At 37.7% G+C, this 24,032-nt stretch overlaps 1 protein-coding gene across 1 annotated transcript in view; it reads left to right on the top strand.

Moving 5' to 3' along the window:
* The window catches only part of LOC131187516 (uncharacterized), a 121,258-nt gene that overhangs the window by 26,122 nt on the left and 71,104 nt on the right, over positions 1–24,032 (top strand). The window lies entirely within an intron of this gene.

The following is a 24,032-nucleotide window of genomic DNA, read 5'->3' on the forward strand; positions in this document are numbered from 1 at the left end:
CTAGAAAGAGATTTGCACAGAAATTAACAGCAAAAGATATTCACATGCACATCCCATAAATTTAAAAAATGCAACACTACCAAACTGTTTTCTTGCCATTTGTCCAAAATTCCCTTCTCTTTTGAAATAATGTTTAAATCAAATCCTCTTTCATCAAAATTGAATGAGAACTGATACGGAAAATGTAGCAGAATTTCTATGTTTCACATTACAGCTGGATACAGTCTGACTGTTTGTTAAAGACATTCTGATTATGTTTTAAAAGCTGTCCTGTGTAAATAGCTCCAGTGTTTCTTTTTAAAAATATAATTTATGTCATTTATGTAAATATTATTGTAACTTTAAGACCTCAGCTATGATAGATTTTAGCATTCTACCACCTAGTTGAATTCTGATAGTTACAATGTTCTTTTTGTAATTCACTGTTATAAGCTTGAGGAATCTTTTCTGGCAAGTGTTAATTGTCTTGGAAGAGCAGTTTAGACAGAAACAAACTGTTTCAGTGTCTGCTGTTCTATCTTTGACTTTTATAATCTGGCTCTGGAAATCCTCTGGTGTTTTTGTTCCTGTTGCAGTTTTCCCATTTGTGTTATATAAGATTTGATTAATCCAAATGCTGAAGTCCCACAAGCTTTGTAGCTATTTTTAGCATTATAATTGTACAAAGGGTTGGTGAGGATTTATGGTTTCTTCTAATAAAATACTAGCTGCCTTTTGGTATATTGGACTTGGATAGATTCCAGCAACTGCATCTGAAATGCCTCATCTTTAATAGATGCCATGTCTGAAATAGATTTTTGGTTCTTTAATTAAAACTTCTGTGGCTTGGGAAATCTTGAATGAAAATATATACTAACTGGTCTTGATCAAGAGAACAGCTGTTCTCAAATGTATCCTGAATAGTCAAACCTATGGAACAGATTTGGGATATGATAGAGGGAAGAGGAAGAATCTGCTGAACTGATGGATTTTATTCTAGTGTCTGCATAATGACATTGAATATGACCCCATAGTAATCCACAAGGAACAGAGCATGTCCAACTTAAATTGATGAATCCTTTAAAATGATATCTGCATTTATTGTTTATGGACTGAAGTGTTATGTTAAATCAGGGGTAGTCAACCTTTTTATACCTACCACCCACTTTTGTATCTCTGTTAGTAGTAAAATTTTCTAACTGCCCACCGGTTCCACAGTAATGCGCCATGTATCGTTGTGTGCGCATGCCTCTCGAGCATCGTGGATTGGGTTTGCGGGGGGTGGGGGCACCGGCTACCAGCTCCACTTGTCTGTTACAGCTGGGTGGTGTGGGGGGAGATGCACGAGCTATTCTGGGACGAGGCTCTTATGTTTACGGTCGCACTATAGCGCCATTTAGTTTCACTTAAGTAACGTGACTAAACTTATGCGCGGGCAATACAAATAGTATATTTTCAGAAATTTAAATTGTCACGGGGAATTTTATGAAAACCTAATGAAAATGTTTTTAAATAATGCTATGATTTTTTTAAAAAAATTCAATTAAATTAAAAAAAAGGAAAGTGCTTCAGTATCGGACAAAACCCCTACCGCCCACCATGAAAGCTGAAATGCCCACTAGTGGGCGGTAGGGACCAGGTTGAATACCACTGTGTTAAATCATCTTTCCAAGTCTGAAATAATGTACTATTAAATATTATGGTAGGAATAGGGAACCTTGGGCTGCTTTTAAATGAAATGTATTTCTCAAACCTGCAAGTGCTTACAGTACTCCAAGTGTCTACTCTGCTTCGCCTACTTCATATCATTTGTTTTTAAGACAGAGGAAGGATGAATGAAGACCGTGCTGAGTTTGTGAAGACTAGTATGAGGCTTTTGAAGCTGAGCTAATGATTAAGCTATTCCTAGCTAGTTGCCCCTGCCAGTGGAGTCCTTTCCTTTTGGCACAAGGAATCTGGAAGCCTGCTGGAGAAGATGAAGGAGGAAAAAAGCAGCTAGGGATTCAGTGTAGTCTATTGATGGGAAAGAATCTGGTGAACGGATTGGATTTAGTTCCTCATCCCACATTGTATAATAAAGAAGTTTTTTGGGGGTGTAAAAGATGGGCTATAATTGTCAGATTAAGCTGCCAATCTTGGAAATGCCTTACTTCACTTCAAATATGAAAGTGAAACCTGCATAAATGTTTTAATGTTATTAATATTTTGATCTCTCCACACACAGAACACCTTTATGAATATTTGAATACATATATAAAAAGGACAATTTTTCACAGTTGCTATCTCCTTAATCCACAGAATGCTGCATTTTTGTTAGCACTATGGAGAGCTAAGTCACCTTGCCCAATTATCCTTGTAAAGATGTGGCTATGTTGTTATCTTCATGTTTCTTTACAAAAAAAGGCGAGCCCTCAGAACTGCTTGTCCGCTTCACTTTGCACTATTTTAAGTCTCCGGCAATATCCTCGGCCAAATGGTGATTCATTTATGCAAACGGATAATTATGAGGAAAATGCCACTTTTGACAAGCCAAATAAGACTGTCAGGAACTTTTTCCCCTAGGGCAGCTCCCCCTTTATGTTTCCAGAACTAGATTGAATTTGACATTTAATTTAAAAGTCCTTGGTATGCACTCATAAGACTTTATAATGATAATAGAGATAAAGCAGTTGAGACCTGCTGATGACAGAGCCTTTATTCTTCTAGGTGTCCCCATACTTCAGAATTTGCCAAAGTGCCTTATTTGCATTAAAAGAAAACCCTCTTGACCTTGAAATGAGGAGTAAGGAACAGCTCCAGAAGGATTTAGTAAGAGGACTGATTATCTGTATCTTGGAAATAGCACTCTGATCCAACTGCTTCAAATCTGGGGCTGTAGCATTTATGCACACATATGTACAGGCAAAGCAAGAATGCCTCAGCAAAAGAGGCTGTATTCTGAATATTCAAACCATGAAATCAGAATCTTCCCAACGTAATTACTTTCCACGTGTAAGCATATTCATCTATGTTGAGCTGCCGTAGAAAACATTGTTTCCTGGGAGGAGCCAAATTGTGAGCCCCATGACCTTGTCAAACAATGAAAGATAGAGTTGGTCTTGGGAGAATTCCTTAGGACATCTCATGCCATGAAAGCAAGCTTGGTTGTGGCTGTATTATAAACATGCAGAAAACATTACTCCTGATTTAACAGAACTTTCTGAGAATTTCCCAATGGATTCCCTATGAAAGCAACCACCAGATGCAATAATTCAGATAATAAAAATAGTTTGATTGACTAATGCTTGAAGTCAAACACTCTTTTTGTCACGGTTCTTGGAATATGCTAAAAATATGCAAAAGAGCCTTTTGCCTCCCTACATCAACCTTAGCTGTTCCATTCTTCAGTGATTCTTCTTAAGGTAAAGCTGACTTCCCTGACTGATCTCTGCAGATATTGGATCTGAACAAAGCTGTTTCAGGTTGAGAGGAATACTGGTTGCCATATAAACTTCCATGGTTGTATCTTCCCCACAGTGTACTGGATTTGTCTGGAAACATCTCTCTTGCACCAGAAGAATATATTTATCAAATAAAATGATTTCATTTTGATCTTTTCCTTGGGAAGAAAACTTACTTTGAAGCATAACTGGAAAACTCTAGCATCTATTTTTGTCTTAAGACCAAATGGACAGTTCTAGACATGTTGGTTGACTACCAGAGGTAAATCACCCTTTTTAAAAAGCCTTTTGTTGTATGTTAAACATCTCTGTAAGTTAGCTTTATATTTTTCGTGAAGTACCATCAAACAGCAAATGGACAACTCACTAATGAGTTACAGAACAGTTGTCAAAAGCTTCATTCATAATGAAACAAAATTGCTCTATTAAACAAATGGGCTGCTGAATGGATAAACTGGAATTCTTTGAATTGATTCATGAGTAGCAAGCCTTGTTTTAACTGGAACAATGGCTTGGTTGTACTGTATTTTAAGGGGTTGCTTTGTGGTAGATTCTCTTTCCCTTAATGATGTTTGCTTTTCTAGCAATAAACAAAATATGGATGAATGTGTGAGTGTGACTATACAGCATGTCAGTGGTTGCATTAAGAAAACCCTACATTCAAAACTAATAATGCAAATCAACCTTGCAGCAAATCATTCTTCAGTCTTGATATTATTCATCCTTGGAAAGTTTTATTGAGATTTTTTTTTTCAATCATAGAAAACTCAAGAATACATTCTTTTAAGTTGGAAAATGCATGGAAAGTAAAGGCAGATTTCTTGGTCACTAAATGATGCAAAGCATGCAGAGAATAAGGAGCAAGCAGGTCATACGTTCCTGGATGGACATGCAGCAATTTACATACAGGAAGAAATGACATCATATATTTTTATTCAGAGAGCTCCCACATGGACAGTTCACAGGGCACACAAAGGCTGTTCTCTTCCCCTCCTCCACTTGACCTATTTTTTAATTGCTTTGTATGTTTTCAGTTTTGTTTTTGTTAGAGCTAAAAGGAGCAAGGAAAATTTCTGCATTATTTACTCCCCTACCTTCCCCCCCCCAAAAAGCTGTGTTGTATAATAAATATATATATGGAAATATTTTAGGAAATAAGCTATCAAAATCACAAGATTTGCCAGACAAAACCATCATTTCAAATTATTCAAAGATCATAATGAAGTAAAGAGGAGAACTGTGACAAATCACTGCTTTTTTTTTATCAACAGTATTTAAGGTTTATCTACAATAATGGTCTGTGGCCAACTCACTGGTAGGTTTCAGTGAGTTAACAAATCTATGCGGCACAGTTTCCTTTGATTACTTGAATAATTCTGTTTAATAGGATAAAAATAAGATGTTGCAAAAAGCTAGTTGGGATCATTGCTAGAATGTCTTCCTTTTGCTCATAGATCACAGGCTATCTCCCTTGGATAAGGTGGCCTATAACGAATTATTGCCTCTGAAGACAAGGGTCTAGGACTTTTTGGCTCCTACCCATGGCCACGCCTGCTTCTCCACCAGGGTTCCACCTCTGTGCATTCACCTCTAGCTTTTCTCCTCGCTGGCATGCCCCTAGCTTGGCCAATGGGCCATGGCCCCTCTATCCCATGTGCTTTGGCGTGGCCCATTCAACGACACACTTCGTCCCAGGCTTTTGGCTGCCCAGGACAGTTAGCCACCAGCTAATCAGCTAGCTGCCAATGCTGGCAGCCAGAAGCCACAGTGCAATCGATGGCTGAGGTGGGGGAGATGCTGCAGCCAAATGGTTTGTTAGGAGAAGGAAGGGGAGGCAGTGGAAGCTCCCTGATAACGAATGGGAAGGGAAGAGCAGGGATGGGGGGTGGTAAGTAAACCGGCTTCATCCAAAGGAGATTTTGTTTCGGGTGGGTATCCTAGCCTTAGAAGGAGAGAGGGAAGGAGGAAGGGAAGGGGGGGGGAGAGAGAAGGGAGACAAAAAAGAAAGAAAAGGGAGAGAGAGAAAAAAAAGGATGGGAAAGGAGAAAAAAAGGGAGGGAAGGGAGAAAGAAAGAAAAATGGAAAGGAGAAAGGGAAGGAAAAGTGAGATATGGAAGGAGAGAGGGAGGGAAAGAGAAAAGGGAGAGGAAAGAAGGACCACAAACCCTGGCACTAGACGCAGCTTCAGAGGATGCTTTGAAACAGCACAGCAATCCAGGGCTGGAAGGGACCTCAGATGTCATCTAGTCCAACCCCCTGCTCCAGCAGGAGACTTTATATCCGTGATGGTGAACCTATGGCACATGAGCCACAAGTGGCACGCAGAGCCATCTCTCCAGGCTCGTGAGCCGTCGCCTGTTGCTCTTCCGGGTAAATCGCTGGCCAGCTGGTTTTCATGCGTGCGGGAGTGCCAGAAACTAAAAGCATGGGGAATAGAGGGGCCCATTGGCCAGGTAAAAGCTAGAGGTGAATGCGTGGAGGCGGAACCCTGGTGGAGATGCAGTGGCGGCCAAGGGTAGGAGCCGAAAGTCCCATTCCGGAACACAAAGGTATAAGGAAGCCTTGTATCTCTTAGTGCTATCAATAGGCGTTCATATTTGGAGCTTGTTCACTATTAGTTACCAGTCTTATCGCTAGGCATAATTACTGTAAATACATTTTTTAAAATCTCATATTTTAAGGACTGGTTTTTATCATATGGTGTATCTTGCAGCTGAGGACAGTACTTAAAGCATGGTACCAGTGATTGAAAGAGTACCAGTAGACTTCAGAACCTGAACTTCTTGAAAGTCTCTCCTGTGGTTTGTGTCAGGAATAGAAAATCAGTGGTCTGTCAAATGCCTTACTCTACTACAATGCCCAGCCTCTCATTGTTGGCCATGCTAGCTGGGTTAGAAGTTCTAGTTGAATAGCTTTTGTAGGAACAAAAGCTCCTTATTGCCAAACTCAATTACAAAGATAGATTTTTTTTCCTTAAATACCAAGTTGATGGTATTCTTTATAACTAGTGGATGTTTTTAAAGATGTTGTTCAATTGTTTTTATTTGTTAAATTGCTTTGGACGGTTTTGAGAAAAGCAGTAATTAACCATGTCAAATAAATACATAAGAACCCTTTCATGTGAATATTGAAAATATGCTTTGGCTTTGATTTATTAAATTTGCCATTGAAATTGCATCAGCACTTTTTTCTAAAAATTAAAGAATGGCTGTGTTGCTTTACACCTTGCAGGATATCTGGTTAATAGGATGAATGCTTCTGAAGCAAACAGGCTGTTTCAGCATTCTGTTTTTGCAGCTTCCTGTTCTTGACCCATGCAAATTATTTTCCTTCCAGGGAATGTCTCATGAGCAATTTGTCAGAGAAGTTCAGCATAATGCCATGTCTTTAAAAACAAAACAAAACACCTTTTTGTCTTCATCCAGCAGTGCTAATTGGAAAGAGCAGGCAGGTAGTGCTGCTTTCTGACAATAACCTTACTAATAAAAATCCAGTGATTATCTGTAGGCATTTTTCAAATAAGAATGCTTTTTTTGTCAGTGCTTCTAGTTTTTAGGTTGTGTGTATGTGTGTATGTGTATACTACTTTGCTCCAGTTAAACCAGTCCATTCAAAATCTGCTTGGTTGCATTGCAAGCTGTCCCCCTTTTCTTGATGTTTTTTTTTTCCAATGCTGAAAATTGTGTCCATCTGTGAGTTGCAACATCAGTTTTTATAGAAGACACACTGCCAGTTCACATTCCCATACCATGCTGCAGAATTCATAGAACCAAATAAAGCAGAATTGGAGAGGCTGTTTTGGCTGATCCTGAGGAAGAAGCATAATTTCTGACACAATATTTAGGTTCGCATTGTGGGTTGCCCACAGGCTTTTGTAGTACAAAATATTAAAACCATTACTTAACTTCTGTGTCACAGTCCTAAAAATCGGCATCCTTCAGAATATGTGCTCCAGCCTTTTCTGCTTGCTGAACCCAGCTATGTTGCATTCTACCCCAGGAAGTACTGTCTTACTTGGCAGTAAATCGCACTGAACTATGGAATTAATTTCTCATTAGACTAAGTATAAACTTTCTTATGTGCGATGCATATATGCTCTGTGCTTTTTATATCCATAGCAAGACAAAAATGTTAAAAGTTGGCATGGAGGGTGGGGAGGGAAAGAGAAAAACTCCTGTGGAAACATGAAATTGCAAAAAAAGTTGTCTTTTTCCGAGAGTTCAAAAAAAGCTGGCTTATGAATCTATGCTTTAGTTAGTGTCGATATTGTTTATTTATTTTTAAGCCACTTTACTCCAAAGCTTTTCTGAGTAGCATAATAATTGTTGCTATCACAAATATTTGTTGTTTTCTAGTGCAGAACTCATTCTGTCTTCTCAAGATACCATGATTTTTAAGAGTTATATGTATAAATTACCTTTATTCATTTTCAGTGATGGACTGTAATATTATTTGTGTCACAGTAATAGCTAGCGTATGCATTTATTCAAAATGAATTGAACAAGAGTTTAGTCTTTTCTGAGATACATCCATTTTGGACACTAGCTCATCAAAAGTATTATAATCCTATGTGTGATTTAAGCCAATTTTCCAATTATATTGGGATTGGGATATCAGTTCCCAGCTAATATACATCTGATTTATAGAATCAATCTGTTGGGTTTTAAAATTAGGCAGTAGGGATTCTTCTTCCATTACACTTGGCCAATGATTTGCAAGAGATGGTCTCATTGTGTGCAACCTTGAATTCCCCTTTTCAATCTTGCAAAGTTTTAGAAAAGTGAACAACCCTTTCTGGTTGCATTTAGCTGCAAACCACTGCTGTGTCTCTGGTACTTGGTATTTTGTCAGTTTCCAGTACTTAATGCTAATACATAATATATGTCTTAACACCTTTTCTCTTTATGCCAATCATCATACATTATTTAGATTAATTTAGGTTCAGACTTGGAGTTGATAATTTCCAGTTCACATTTTATATGGACCATGAGTTTATCAGGAGGCCTTGGGCCGCTTTCTTTTACCTTCATATATTCTACTCCTTCCTGTTAATGCTTTGGTGGCCCAATTTGAACAATTCAGCATTTCTGAAATATGAATTACCAGAAGCTCTTACAAATAATATGAACTATGATTAATAAAATAAAGATAAGATAAGGTCTTCCTCGAATAGAAGTCAGGCCTCAGTAATTTTACAGAAAAGTGCATATTTTCTTTACAATGGAACAGAAATATTTTGGAAATACAATGGAACAGCAAATATAGCTCACTGCCCTAGAATTTCCTAGCAGTTTCCAGTTTGAATGCTAGTCAGATATGACCCTCCTTATCTTTTATGAAATTAGCAAAGGCCTACTAGGTATTCTCACTTGCCAATTTTTTAAAAGAAGCTCTCAAATACAATTTGACAGCAACATATTGAAATTGGTCTATTCTTTTATACCTCAGATGGCTTGCAGTGCTTCTCAATTATTTTCTGTCATGCCCCCCTAGGAAGAAGAAAACATTTTTCGCGCCCCCCGCGATTGGATACAGAGACATAAACACGGGGCTTAGCTTGTTATGACAGTGTTTGTCGAGGTCAAACATGCCCCCACATGCCCCACTATTTGAGAAGCACTGGCTTAGGGTGAAATGAATTTGAGCATTCAGCAAGAGTTTAACAAGTTCAGCACCTGGTTTCTGAAGACCAATAGATCTTCCAATTGCTGGATTGGCTTCTACAGGTAGTCCTTGGTGTACGACCACAGTTGTGCCCAAAATTTCTGTTGCTAAGTGCAACAGAACAGTTAAGTGGATTTTGCCCATTTTATAACCTTTCTTGCCACAATTTTTAAGTGAATCTGACTTTGCAAATTGATTTTGCTTATTGGAAGCTTGCAAAAGATGATCACATGACCCTGAGACACTGCAACTATCCTAAATATGAGTCAATTATCAAGCATCTGAATTTTTGATCACATGACCATGGAGATACTACAATGGTTGTAAGTGTGAAAAACTTTTTCACACTTATGTCATAAGTCCCTTTTTCAGTGCCGTTATAACATTGAACAATCGCTAAATGAATTGTAAGTCAGGGATTACCTGTACTCATTGAAGTGCTTGCTGAAATTGATGCTTGTGTGTAAAAAATGATAACTGAGTGTGAGGTAGTGAAGTTGGTATAACTAGACATGCAGCCAAGTTTTTCTCTTCCCATTTCTCTCAGGCATTCAGCTATACAAGGGTGTCAAACTCACGGCGTCATGTTGTCGTCATGTGACATATCACAACTTTTTCTCCCTTCGCTAAACCGGAGATGGGCATGGCCAGCGCGTGGCCATGAGTTTGACACCCCTGAGCTATACCCTCATATCACAGGCATCCATGCAGTTTTCCAGCTGCCTGGCTAATTGAACCACACCCTGGTGTTTTCAAGGACATGCTGATGTCCAGAGGCAGCCTTACCACACCCAGCCCCTTAACTTACAAAAGTAAACATAGAAACAGAGTGGGTGTGTAGGAGAAACTGAGATAGAAAATGGCATACAGGCAAGGAAGTGGGATGTAATATCTGAAGAGTAAACCTAATACAAGCCAGACCATAAGTTAACTGCCAGGATTACAAGCTATCATAAGCATGAAAGCTGTCTGGGTGACTTCAGAACAGTCATTCTCTCTCAGTCCAACCTAACTCACAGGATTTTTGCTGTGAGGAAAAAATAGGAGGAGGAAAGAGTATTGTGTATGTTTACCATCTTGAGTTACTCATAAAGTAATAAAGGTGGAATAAAAATCTAGGGCCACGGTGTGGCTCAGGCTGTAAGAAGCCTGTTATTAAAACACAGCTGCCTGCAATTATTGCAGGTTCTAGTCCCACCAGGTCCAAGGTTGACTCAGCCTTCCATCCTTTATAAGGTAGGTAAAATGAGGACCCAGATTGTTGGGGGGGCAATAAGTTGACTTTGTAAATATACAAATAGAATGAGACTATTGCCTTACACACTGTAAGCCTGAGTCTTCGGAGAAGGGCGGGATATAAATGTAAATAAATAAAATAAAAATAAAATAAATAAATAAATAAATAAACGTTGATGGGAATCCTGCCTGGAATCAACTAGACTAGTACTCAAATGCAACACAACTTAAGAACAGAGCTTGGAGGCTGACCTGGAACATGGTCCATCTGGAGAAGGAGCAATCACACTGAAACCGCATCTGCTCCCAACTAGCGCAATGGTTTTTGGGAAAGGCAATGATTGAATGCTCTTTTATAGACTTTGAGACTTTTGTATAAACTGAATATTAACGGTCGGAATATAGAAGATTAAGTTTTGAAGACATCTTTACACGGCAACATCTCCTTGCAAAGTTCTAGAAGGATGGAGGTAGCTAGTGCAATTGCCTGTTGTTGCAGAAAGTGTGTGCTGGAATAAAGTATTGTGCATAGGTTTACTACACTGTGTTATGTCCAGTCCTTTGAGAGCAAACAACCATTACACTGAGATCGCAGAGCCTACCAACAGCTGAACACCTTTAATGAGCCAACCCTGCTCAAGTCCAAAGTAAATAAATAACAAAAAAAACACCTCCCCACCTTGCAAAGCAGTTAACAGCAGATGGCTATAAAACTTTATGATGAATGATGAAGTTTAGCCTCTTTATTTCTTGTCAGCCTATAAAAGTGGCCACAAATCCATTAAATTTCTCAGGAGTTTTAAGTCATAACCCATTATAAATTGCATGTGGTTATGCTGATGTCCAGTAGATTTAGGTGGTTAGAAAGGGAACAAAGCTAGCTGCTTCCATTCCAGCTTAATGAAAGATTGTAGTGCCTTATGGTAATTTTGGACTTAAGAAGAAAATATGATATTCTTGTACTGGCTTCAAAATAATGACCTTCCAAGAAAAATATTTTTAAAAAAAAGCTATTAGAGATGTAGCTTTTTTGTTTCCTCTAGAATGAATCTAAGCCAACCTCCCTAGTTTATGTGACTTTCATATGCATGGACCTAAAGTGTGAGAATTTTCCAGCCATCATGACATTGTGTGAGAATTTAGTTGTAGCTTTGCAGGTGTCCAGGTTGAGGAAATCTGATCTTGGTTGATATTACTTCTGGATGTCTACAAATTTTATTCTGTTTTTAGAAAGGGAAGACAGAAGGAATACATGGGCATGACTTGAAAATTTCAGGCACAACTGGAACTGAAAACATAAGACTGCATTATCTATAACGGAAACTGGATTTTACATAGTACTGAAAGATAGAAAGACATTTTTGCTTTTGCAAAAGTATAAGAGAGAGAAATGGTATTTTAGTGGGGAATATTCTCCATAAAACAAATCCTTCAGCCTAACACATTTCAAAATAGAGTCTTTAAAAAGCAATAGGGCCTTATGACTAGGATAATTAACAGCATCAGGAAATTAAAAGAAACAATTTCTTTCTGTAAAACATTTGTTTATTGCTTTGGAATTATGTGCTTGAGTTGGTTTGTATGATAAAATGTAAAATGCCCAGCCTTTTGCTTTTCTAGGTTAGATGTTTGATAGCATTCATGCATTTATGAAGTACTTGGTGTAGTACAGAATGTGGTAGAGCAATTGTTGCACAGCTGGCTATGGTGGAGCTCAATGTAAAATTTCTATCTGATGAGAATAGAGTCCAAAATTTCTGCTTCGGATCTCCTGGCAAGCATACAGGTAGGATATGAAAGCAAGAACATTACCAAAGGTTTGGTTGGTAGTATGAAATGTCATAGCTAGGAGCAGTTAATGGACCAGCTGTCAGCATCTGATCTATCCATCCGTTTTCATCGATGAGGAACTGGCCATCACCTCATCAAAAGATAAAACAGAAAAGCCCAGCTATGATTATAGCCTTTTCTTTGTTTCTCCTGTGTGGATTCATCAATTTAATTAGGTTTCAGGTTTTATGAGACAGATAGAAACATTCTTATATATTTCTTTCATATCAATGATCTTGTCAGAGTTCACCATGTTCTTCCCTTTCCCTTCCCTTTCCCTTTGAAAACGCTTGAATCAGAATTATCAGGCAAACAATTATACATAGCATATATAACACAATTCCATGACTGATTTAAACAGTCTTACTAACTTATTTTCCTTCCCTGTCCTGTAATGGCGTTAATACAATTTACTTTTTTCACTGCCTCCCTCAGCACAGTGAGCACTTTAAGCTATGTCTTCTTTCCTGACTAGTTTTGATCAAATAATATATGTAGAGTAAGAATTTCTTTCCCTCTTGTTCTGTTTGCATTGATATGGAACATCATTTCACATGGTATGGAATACCCCTTTTTCTCTAAATAACCATGGAGTTTTGAAAATGAATAGGAGTATGTGGTAGACTGCTCAAACTGCCCAAGGAGCTGCTGATCCAATTCTACAGAGGAATTATTGAGTCTGTCATTTGCACCTCTATAACTGTCTGGTTCGGTTCTGCAACCCAACAAGAAAAACACAGACTTCAGAGGATAATTAGAACTGCAGAAAAAATAATTGCTACCAACCTGCCTTCCATTGAGGACCTGTATACTGCACGAATCAAGAAGAGGGCCGTGAAAATATTTGCAGATCCCTCACATCCTGGACATAAACTGTTTCAACTCCTACCCTCAAAACGACGCTATAGAGTACTGCACACCAGAACAACTAGACACAAGAACAGTTTTTTCCCGAAGGCCATCACTCTGCTAAACAAATAATTCCCTCAACACTGTCAGACTATTTACTGAATCTGCACTACTATTAATCTTCTCATCGTTCCCATCGCCAATCTCTTTCCACTTATGACTGTATGACTATAACTTGTTGCTGGCAATCCTTATGATTTATATTGATATATTGATCATCAATTGTGTTGTAAATGTTGTACCTTGATGAACGTATCTTTTCTTTTATGTACACTGAGAGCATATGCACCAAGACAAATTCCTTGTGTGTCCAATCACACTTGGCCAATAAAAAATTCTATTCTATTGTATTCTATTCTATTCTATTCTATTCTATTCTATTCTATTCTATTCTATTCTATTCTGTTGTCTTTAGTCCAATATGCTGTTAATAATTATGCTGTAACTCCTATCAGGTGCAACCACTGACCATGTTGGATGGGATTAATAAAAATTACAGTCAAACACCCTGGGAAAGATCATCGGGTAAAATGATTAAGATTCTGGTCTAGTAAAAGGAAAGCCTAGATTTTACTCTCCCCTTAGGATGCCAGCTGGATGATCTTGGGTCAGTCATTTTCTCTCAGCTTTGGGCTTTTCAACAAGCCAGCTGAAAAATAAAACTTTTTATTACATTAAGCATTGATAGGCTTTACTGTAAGAAGGAGGTGGCTCCACAAACAAAGTAGAACAAAGGCTAAGAACAACAACTGTTGAAAACTCCTGTAAATTCATTGTTTCTCTCCCTACTTTGAAGATGTGGTTGGTTTTCAAAGGTATTATTTGAAAATGAATAGACTGAAATGAGATGATGTCTAGCTCATGTTGTTCTCCTAATTCAGTGTTTCTCAACCTTGTCAACTTTAGAATATGTGAATTTCAATTTCCAGAATTCTCTCAACTGAAGTTCACACATCTTAAAGTCGACAAGATTGAGAAACAATTTAGTTTTTTAAAAAATCATGGCTTTTTTCCATGTGAATGCTAGTAAGCTAGTTTCTTTCCTGCCCTCTCTCAGGTTTTGCAGAAGAGCTAAATGAGATATTCCCCATGAAGTAGGGATGAATAAAAAGGCTACAGTGGTTATTCCTTATCTGAGATTTTGATATCATCAGAATTTGGGAGAAGCCCAGGCTTTGCTACCTGTTTGGTAGTATGTCCAATTTCAGTCCCTTTCCTTTTCCTCATAAGAATTCAAAACTCTTAAGAATAGTTTAGACTACTAAATGATGGTGTTGAGGTAGACATGGCTGTCCAACTTTCAGGTAAATTTGCTAATGATTACTAATTAATTTACTCAAATTAATTCCAGCCACTGACAGCAAAGGTAGAACTATATCTGTTGCTTAATTGGTTAATACATTTCCAAGATGCCATAACTCCAAAGATGTAAAAGAGCCCCCAAAACTAATACTGTGATTTCTAAAAAGTTGTACAAAATGTCCTGTTTTGTTTCCAAGTTGAAGCAACACTAGGAAACACAGAATGCTTTGATACAGGCTCCAAGAACACAGCCTTATCAAGCTGAAGATGTTTTGATAGCATGTTTTGATAGAGTTTGCATCTTGTAGAGGTTGGTCTACTGCTGGATTCATAAGAATGAGTTGGTGCTGTTGTGTGGTTCATTTCTTCTGCTTTACATTCTTAACTTGGTGTTAATTTGCCAACTCTTGACTGCACATTTCTTGATTCAGAGGTTTTTCTATTCATAATTCTTCCTGCAGTTAACTGCTTTGCTTTCCACAATAGGTACCAGCCATTTTCCTGATATATTTATTTTAAGCTATTATACACAGTGACATAATTTGCTATCTTACTGCTATCTACAGAATAGTATTAGGCAAAGTTACACATTATGCTAGCTATAAAGAATAAAAACTAAATTCTTGCTCTAAGAATCTTCTGTATTATTGTACTTTTTGTTTCATTATGAAACAAAATCACTATGCTTTGTTTAACTTCATCAAAGATAAGATGAAAGCTTGAAAAAACATAGTTGCTTTCTATAACTTGTACCAGCAACACAGAGGATAAAATAATTTTTATCTTGTATTGAAATCAAAACTATTCTACTTCTTTGCTCAAATCAAATTCGTATTATAGGTCAGTGATCCAGTGAACAGATTTGATTGTCTTCAGCACCAGTTGAATCTTTTTTATTTTAGTTTTGGAAATTAATTGTTTAGGAAGCTTTGTTATGTGGAATCACAGAAAACATCTCCACAGTACTTTGATATCCTTGGTTTGCTTTCTGTTACGTGACTTCCTTCTATGTGTAAAAGGAACATGGTCATTTGTTACTACATTTTTCTTCTTGGTTATTTTCATTTAAATATACATTTTCTGCTTGTTCTGAAACAATAGAGTTAATCTTCAACTTACAACATTTTATTTAGTGACCGTTCAAAGTTACCACGGCACTGAAAAAAGTGACTTATGACCATTTTTCACGCTTATGACCGTTGCAGCATCCCAATGGTCACATGATCAGAATTTGAATGCTTGGCAACTGGTCCATATTTATGACAGTTACAGTGTCCCTGGGTCATGTGATCACCTTTTGCGACCTTCTGACAAGCAAAGTCAATGGGGAAGCCAAATTTAACCACCATGTTACTTACTTAACAAATGCAATTATTCACTTAGCAACTGTGGCAAGAAAAGTCATAAAATGGAGCAAACGTACTTAGCAGATGTTTCACTTAGCAATATAAATATAAATATAGGCATAATTGCTTATGCCTATATATTAATTCATCCTGGTGTCAAGATTTTAACATAATTTACAAGTTCTGTGACAACAATTTAGAGACTCTAATTATCAACTGCAAACCTTACTATTCGCCTCGTGAATTTTCCTCATTTCTTCTAATTGCTGTTTATGTCCCACCACAAGCCTGTGTAAACGAGGCATTACGAACTCTAGCTGACCAAATCATGGAGGCTGAAGCCAAACACCCTGATTCACTGGCCATTGTTTTGGGAGATCTAAACAAGGCAAACTTAAGGAAAGAACTACCAAAATACTTTCAGCATGTCAATTGTCCCACCAGAGGCAAGAATACTCTAGACCACTGCTACACAACACTAAAAGATGCCTATCGGTCTTTACCACGTGCAGCTGTAGGACACTCTGATCATTGCATGATTCACCTTGTACCTGCTTACAGGCAAAGACTTAAAGCCATAAAACCAATAATTAAATCAGTGAAAACCTGGACGGAGGAATCAGAATTAAAGCTACAGGCATGTTTTGACTGCACTGATTGGAATATTTTAAAGATACCTCTGCAGACCTGGATGAACTCACAGATACTGTAACATCATATGTCAGCTTCTGTGAAGACCTATGTGTACCTACAAGGAACTTGCGAATACACAGTAATAACAAACCTTGGTTTACACCTAAACTTAAGCAGCTACGACATTCCAAAGAGGAAGCCTACAGAAAAGGTGATAAAATGCTGTACAATCAGGCCAGAAATGCACTAACAAGGGAGATAAGAGCAGCAAAAAGATGCTACTCTGAAAAGCTAAAGAATCAATTTTCAGCAAATGAACCAGCAAACATGTGGAAAACTCTTAAAAATATCACCGGCTATGGCAAACCTCCTTCCCAGGCTGAAGGTAATCAACAACTGGCAGATGACCTGAATGAGTTTTACTGCAGGTTTGAAAGGAAACTACAGCCACCTATCTCCACAACCCCATCTCAGACACACCAACAACAGCCAAGCCTCCTACAACTGACCCCATTTCATTGGGTTCACAACCCCTAGTGATCACAGAAAAGGAAGTGCAGGACCTATTTCACAGACAAAAGCCAGGAAAAGCTCCAGGCCCAGACAAGATAACTCCTTCTTGCTTAAAAGTCTGTGCTGACCAATTGGCCCCATCTTCACCCATATTTTCAATAAATCACTAGAGATGTGCTATGTTCCTTCTTGCTTCAAACGCCTACCATCATCCCAGTGCCAAGAAGCCCACCATCAAGGAACTGAATGACTACAGACCAGTTGCTCTAACATCTGTAGTCATGAAAAACTTTGAAAGGCTAGTGCTTTCCTACCTGAAAACCATCACGAATCCGCTCTTAGACCCCTTGCAATTTGCATACCGAGCAAATAGATCAACAGATGATGCTGTTAATATGGCTCTGCACTACATCCTACAACATCTTGAGTCTCCAAAGACCTATGCAAGGGTCCTTTTGTAGACTTTAGTTCAGCATTCAATACCATCATTCCAGACATTCTTCTAACTAAGCTAAACCAGCTACAGGTACCGGAACAGACTTGTAAGTGGATCACAAGCTTCCTAACAAACAGGAAGCAGCAGGTGAAGCTAAGCAAGATCACATCAAATACCTGTACAATTAGCACAGGGCCCCCCAAGGCTGTGTGCTCTCCCCACTTCTCTTCTCTGTATACCAATGACTGCATCTCCAATGATCCATTTGTTAAGCTACTGAAGTTCGCAGATGACACAACAGTGATTGGTCTCATTCGAGACAATGACGAATCCGCATATAGACGAGAGGTCGAACGACTAGCCTTGTGGTGCAACCAAAACAATCTGGAACTGAACACACTCAAAACCGTAGAAATGGTGGTAGACTTTAGGAAAAACCCTTCCATACTTCCACCTCTCACAATACTTGACAACACAGTATCAACAGTAGAAACCTTCAAATTTCTGGGTTCTATCATATCGCAAGATCTCAAATGGACAGCTAACATCAAAAACATCATTAAAAAGGACAACAAAGAATGTTCTTTCTGCGCCAACTCAGTAAGCTCAAACTGCCCAAGGAGCTGCTGATCCAATTCTACAGAGGAATTATTGAGTCTGTCATTTGCACCTCTATAACTGTCTGGTTCGGTTCTGCAACCCAACAAGAAAAACACAGACTTCAGAGGATAATTAGAACTGCAGAAAAATAATTGCTACCAACTTGCCTTCCATTGAGGACCTGTATACTGCACGAATCAAGAAGAGGGCCGTGAAAATATTTGCAGATCCCTCGCATCCTGGACATAAACTGTTTCAACTCCTACCCTCAAAACGACGCTATAGAGCACTGCACACCAGAACAACTAGACACAAGAACAGTTTTTTCCCGAAGGCCATCACTCTGCTAAACAAATAATTCCCTCAACACTGTCAGACTATTTACTGAATCTGCACTACTATCAATCGTTTCATAGCTCCCATCACCAATCTCTTTCCACTTATGACTGTATGACTATAACTTGTTGCTGGCAATCCTTATGATTTATATTGATATATTGATCATCAATTGTGTTGTAAATGTTGTACCTTGATGAACGTATCTTTTCTTTTATGTACACTGAGAGCATATGCACCAAGACAAATTCCTTGTGTGTCCAATCACACTTGGCCAATAAAATTCTATTCTAAATTTTGGGCTCAATTGTGGTCGTAACTCGAGGATTAACTGTCACCATTGTCTCTCAAAATAATAAACCCATGTGGATCAATAGTTTTCAAAGAATAATAGTGCCTCAGTCTGAAAATATATTGTCCATGTAGTGTTGACACTACATATATTGAACCAACCTACTCTGTTCAAAGTATAAATTCTATTATAAATTATAAATATTGACTCAGAAAGTATTAACTTTCAAGATTAAGAACATCATATCAGAGATATGTGTTCTTGCTAGCTTCTAGTTTCTAGAGGTAAAGAGCAATGCTATTGCTTTCATACCTGGCTAGAAAGATTTCGTGAATCACTGAACTAAATAACTTATTCAGATGTCCCAATATTGGAAACAGAACTGCAGTGGGTGGAGAGAAATGGCTTGTGCTATGCCACAGATTGAATATTGTTCTTCTGATCTACATTTGCAATTGCAACATGTTTTACTGAAAGCTGTTTTACTGAAAGCAAGTCAGTTATTTCCCATAGAGATTCAAGACTAATTAATTATCACCAATTAATTGCCTGTCCAGTTCTTGCTCAATCCTCTCTCTTACGATTTACAATTTAATTAACTATCCACAGTCTTTCCCTTGTTAATATTCTTTTGCTGTCCCCCAAATCTGAAAACAGAAAACCAGTCAATATTTCAGCTCCAGATTAGGCTTGCATTATAGAATAGTTATAGAATAGTTTCTCACTTTTCCTATCCGTATTATAGCAATTACTGAGAGTCTAGCCTGAATCAAAAGTAGATTTCAGAGAACAGATTATTCCTGGGGTGGATGAGTGTTATTTTTTGGGATATTTTGCGGGATTCGATCTAAAACATCTGGATGGCAGTAGGCTCCCCATTTATTGATAAATATAAAATAAATAAAAGTAAGGTAAAGTAAATGTATTGTCTTATTTACTGATAAAGACATAATGTAAGTGCTAATGGTAGAAGCAAGCAATCTAAAGCTATGAAAACTTTGTATATTTTGTGTATCAGTTCATAGCAACATAGGAATTTTGTTGGATTAGATACATTCTATAGTTAAGATTTCATATTTCAAAAAGAATTCTATAAAACAATAGTGAGACTAGTAGCTCTGAAAATGTAGAAGTTGAAAGTAGACTTATTTTTAATAAAAGTGAAGGGCTCTAGTGTTAATCTAAATTTGTAATAGATTTTTCAAGCAAAAATGGATGAATCTTACCTATGTGCCCCATTTCTGTCTGAATAACAAGTTTTTCTGAAAGAAAATAAATATAGGAAGTCCTAAATTGTAGGGGACCAGAATTGTCATTGCTAAATGATGCGTAGCAATATCATGTGATTGCATCGCTTACTGATGACAGTCCTAATAGCCCCAATTGCTTTTGTTAAGCAAGGACATGTGGGTCATGAAGTGAGGACTTCATGTAACTGCAACTTCTGACTTCCTGATGGTTTCCAATTGACTTTGCTTATGGGAAGCTGGCAGAGAACATCAGAAAACATGATGTACTGGCAGCTTACTGCAACATCTGGAACTATGAGGATTTGTCATGAGTACAATTCATTCAAGTGCCATTCTAACTTTGAATGGCCGCTGAACAAATGGTCATAATCTAAGGACTACCTGTGGAACTCTATAGGGCTTTGGTCTTGACTTCTAGGTTGTCCACTTAGGATCTGTCCAAATTTCTCTTTTAAAGCCCCTGGGGTTTACCCAGACAAATAATTTAGAAAGGCAAAGAGGAGTTAACATATGCATTTGTTTAATAATGTCTTAACGTCTGCTTTCTTGTCTAGTTAAATAAATCCAATTAAATTTCATTATTGACTTAAACCTATGCAGTGCATCTTCTCCTTATCAGACACTCAAAAGGCAAGTTGATACGGAAGCTTGTTTAATTTGCCCTTTTCTCTGCAGAAGAGAAAATGTTAGTTGTATTACTCCACATGCTATTTGCTTGGAATTTATGATGGCAGTGCCCTTTCCTCTGTTTCGGAATGTGATCAAGGATGTCCCTAATGCTCTGCTCAAAAGGTGGAGCTTTAAGGGATGCTTGGTTTACATCCTTCTTTGCTGATTCATTTTAACATGCCTGCAGCTCCTGCGTTTACATGAAAGCAGCAAAGAACTAGCTCAGTGTGCTTAGGATGTCAACATAGCATATCGACAAATGCATAATATGAAGGGCTAGGTAGTATCTGGGTTGATGTCCAATTATACACCATTTGCTATCCTACATGTTTTATCAATCCGTAGTTGGGTGTGGGATGGATTGAAAAGATGAGAAAAGGTTATCTTCAGCAAATGATATCCTGGACTATGCCTGACCTGAGAATGTGGTGTGAACAGCTGTAGGAAGTTTAACTGATGAGAGTTGTGATATTGTTTCTCAAGATACTGTTATTACTGCTGCAGGCTCAGTGTAATAAATGAGCTGATCTTTGTGCTCTTCTGGTCAAGTGCAGCCTGAGGCTTGAAATATAATGATAATGACCTTGGTTAACAGAACAGGAATCATTAGACAAAAGGCCCTGTATGTGCTAATCATATATTACTTATTCATGCCAGTCTAAACAAGAAAATCAATGTTTACAGTTCTGATCCCAGCACTGATCTCCCTCCCTCCTCCCACCACCCCGGTATGTGCATATTTCTGCAGGGCACAGATGAAGAAACTAAGTGAGATCAATTCCTTTTCAGTCTACCTCTCATCTTATTTTAAGCATATAAAATTCCTTTAGAGGATAGATGTGGGATTATGGATGGATCTCAAGCCTTTAAATGTGACTATGGGTGTGTAAGAGATTGCTGAAAATCAAAACAGGAAGCCTCATGGATCAAGACAATGGCCGACTGTATTGGTGGCTGACCCAAGTTTTGAATTATTGCCAAGAAAAGAAGAATGAGGGTCCTTGGTGTTCTCTGAGCTTGGTTGTTTTCTTGCAGAGGTTTCATTACCCAAAGTAGGTGCCATCATAAAAGAAAAACGTTCCATTTTCTAATGAAATATTCTAAGAAGGCTTTCATTTTCACAAATTTAACATTAGAGCAAATAATTGGACAGTTTTAGAGAGGAGAAAACACACACACATATTTATTGTTCTTTGCTTATCAGCTTCACAGAAAATTTCTTCTGTTAATTACACACAGTGAATGCAAAAGCACTTGTCAGTGTAAAAGCACTTGTCCACTTTTTAAAGGAAGCATTTATGTTAATAAGCAAAATGTAATTATGTCAATTATTTTTGTAGAACTAGTAAGAATTGTAAATTGCACTGTGCACAAAACGATGATAGTATACTTTTTTCTATTGCATATTTTAGTTAGCAAAATACTACCTTATACCAAATCAGATCATATTATCCAATTTGTAGAAGCTTGATTACTGTCTTGCTAGATACTTGAATTATTTTATTATTTCATCCAAAAGCGACAGATTTTTCTCCCACCCATTCTTTTCTTATACTACTTTTCATGATTGTTTATATCCTCTATCTATTCAGTTCTTATGTAAGTATCTATATATAGATATGTATGAGTGTGTTATATATGTACGCATTATATGTTGGCTTCATTTCCCCCACTTTCTTTCTTCTATGAACCCTTACTTCCTTTTTTGTAGGAAAGTATCGAAGATTATTTATTTCTGGTAGAAATCTTTACCCATGTGCTTACAGTAATATATAAGGGAAATAGGAATCCATTTGGACAATGCCCAAGGCAAATCTTACGAAGTCCATCAGTGAGGCTACCAGTATTTTGACACTGAGTCTGGGGCAGGCTGACAGGCTGAGTGGATTGTTTAGCTGGTTCATTTCCTTCCTGTGAGCTGGAAGGAAGCCTTATTTTAACCTTATTTTGTCTGCAGGAAGAGAAAATGTTCTAATAATGTAAGGAAAAATTGGCATCCCTAATGCTTATAATTTCCAGGTTGCCAGTCAAGTGAATGCTCAGTTGGATTCTGTACATGCCTATCATTTTGAATAAGCTAAGCCTTTTCTTCACTGTTCTCAATAATTTTGACTTTGTGGGAGGATTGCATGAAAAAATATCTTTGAACTTGGGAGGAAAATCTCTCTCCCACCCCAATTAAACAAAGAAATGTAGGTTACACTCAGATACTGAACACTTGTCATGGTGCTTTGGTTCCCTATATAAGATATTTCATATGATTTTGGTGCTGAGTTAGTAGTATTGAAAGCAAGTTTTCTTTGCTTTCTTTGCTAGCATCTAATACCTGCTTTTCTATCTCACTGACCTGCTTGCAAATTTAATTGGTTTACTTTGGCTTGCTCGTAATCGCTAAAAGTAGCAAATCCAAATGATGTATCAGTTTCAGAGGTTTCTGTTAAAAATGACCATACGGAAATGATTGGATTGTGCCAGAGTTGACTACATAATTGGCCATGAGGTTTTCAGGGAACTCTTTTAAGTAGCAAAAAGTACCACCCAAAAAAGAGGGTGAAAATCTGGGTGTGTCTTATACTCTGAATTTAGCCCCACCCAGCCTCTCAAATGGAAGTTTCAGAGGCTGAAAAAAGCCTCAGAAACGAAGCTTCAGGAAAAAAGCCTCCAAACAGAGCTTCAGAAAAATAACCTCAGAAAACGAAGCTTCAGAAAAAAAGCCTCCAAACAGAACATCAGGAAAAAAGCCTCAGAGATGAGGCTTTTTTTCTGAAGCTCTATTTTGGAGGCTTTCAGAGACAGAAAAAAAAGTTTTTTCTGAAACAGAGTTTCAGAAGTTTCAGAGGCTGAAAAAAAAGCAAGGCACAAAGCTCACAACCAACGAACCTCTTGCTTAAATTCACCTCTGGGAACAGCTGATTGGGGGTATTCCAGGAGGCCGATCCACCCATCAATCAGCTTTTTTCTTATTTTCATCCCCAAAAACTAAGTTGTGTCTTATACTCCGAAAAATACAGTAGGTTTGAATTGAATGAAGAGTGTTTCTAAAATCCTCTCTTTATTGTAGGATTTAGCTTCCTACGGATGACCTCATTTGCATATTTGGCAATCTAAACACTCCCCTGTTTCTGTATTTTATTATTTTTCCCGTATTATTGAATTTCTGTATGGACCATACTGACATAGTGACATTGAGATAAACCTCTTGTGTATAAATCCATACATTTTGATCACTCTTTAGGATGGCATTATATTAGTGGGGGAGTCATAAGTAGTATAGATGCATTGGAAAAGTAACGATAATTACAAATGCCTCTTCTATTCACATATGTTCTATTTCCAGCATCTCACCCATACATTTCTACTGCTCATTTTCTTTAACAAATGCACATCTAATCTTAAATGAGGCAAGAGGAAATCAGAGTGACAACATACACAACAAAACATCGTTCCTGCTCATTTCTTTAGATGAATGTCACTGACTCAGATTCTCTGCTAACTTATGCACAAGTCTGATTGAAGTCAGTGGGACTTAGGTATACATAACTAATGACAAGATTTCTCCCATTACATTTTATAACATTTACACAGGGAGTTGTTGCC

Source organism: Ahaetulla prasina, chromosome 1 (genome assembly GCF_028640845.1).
Source record: "Ahaetulla prasina isolate Xishuangbanna chromosome 1, ASM2864084v1, whole genome shotgun sequence".
Taxonomy (NCBI): Eukaryota; Metazoa; Chordata; class Lepidosauria; order Squamata; family Colubridae; genus Ahaetulla; species Ahaetulla prasina.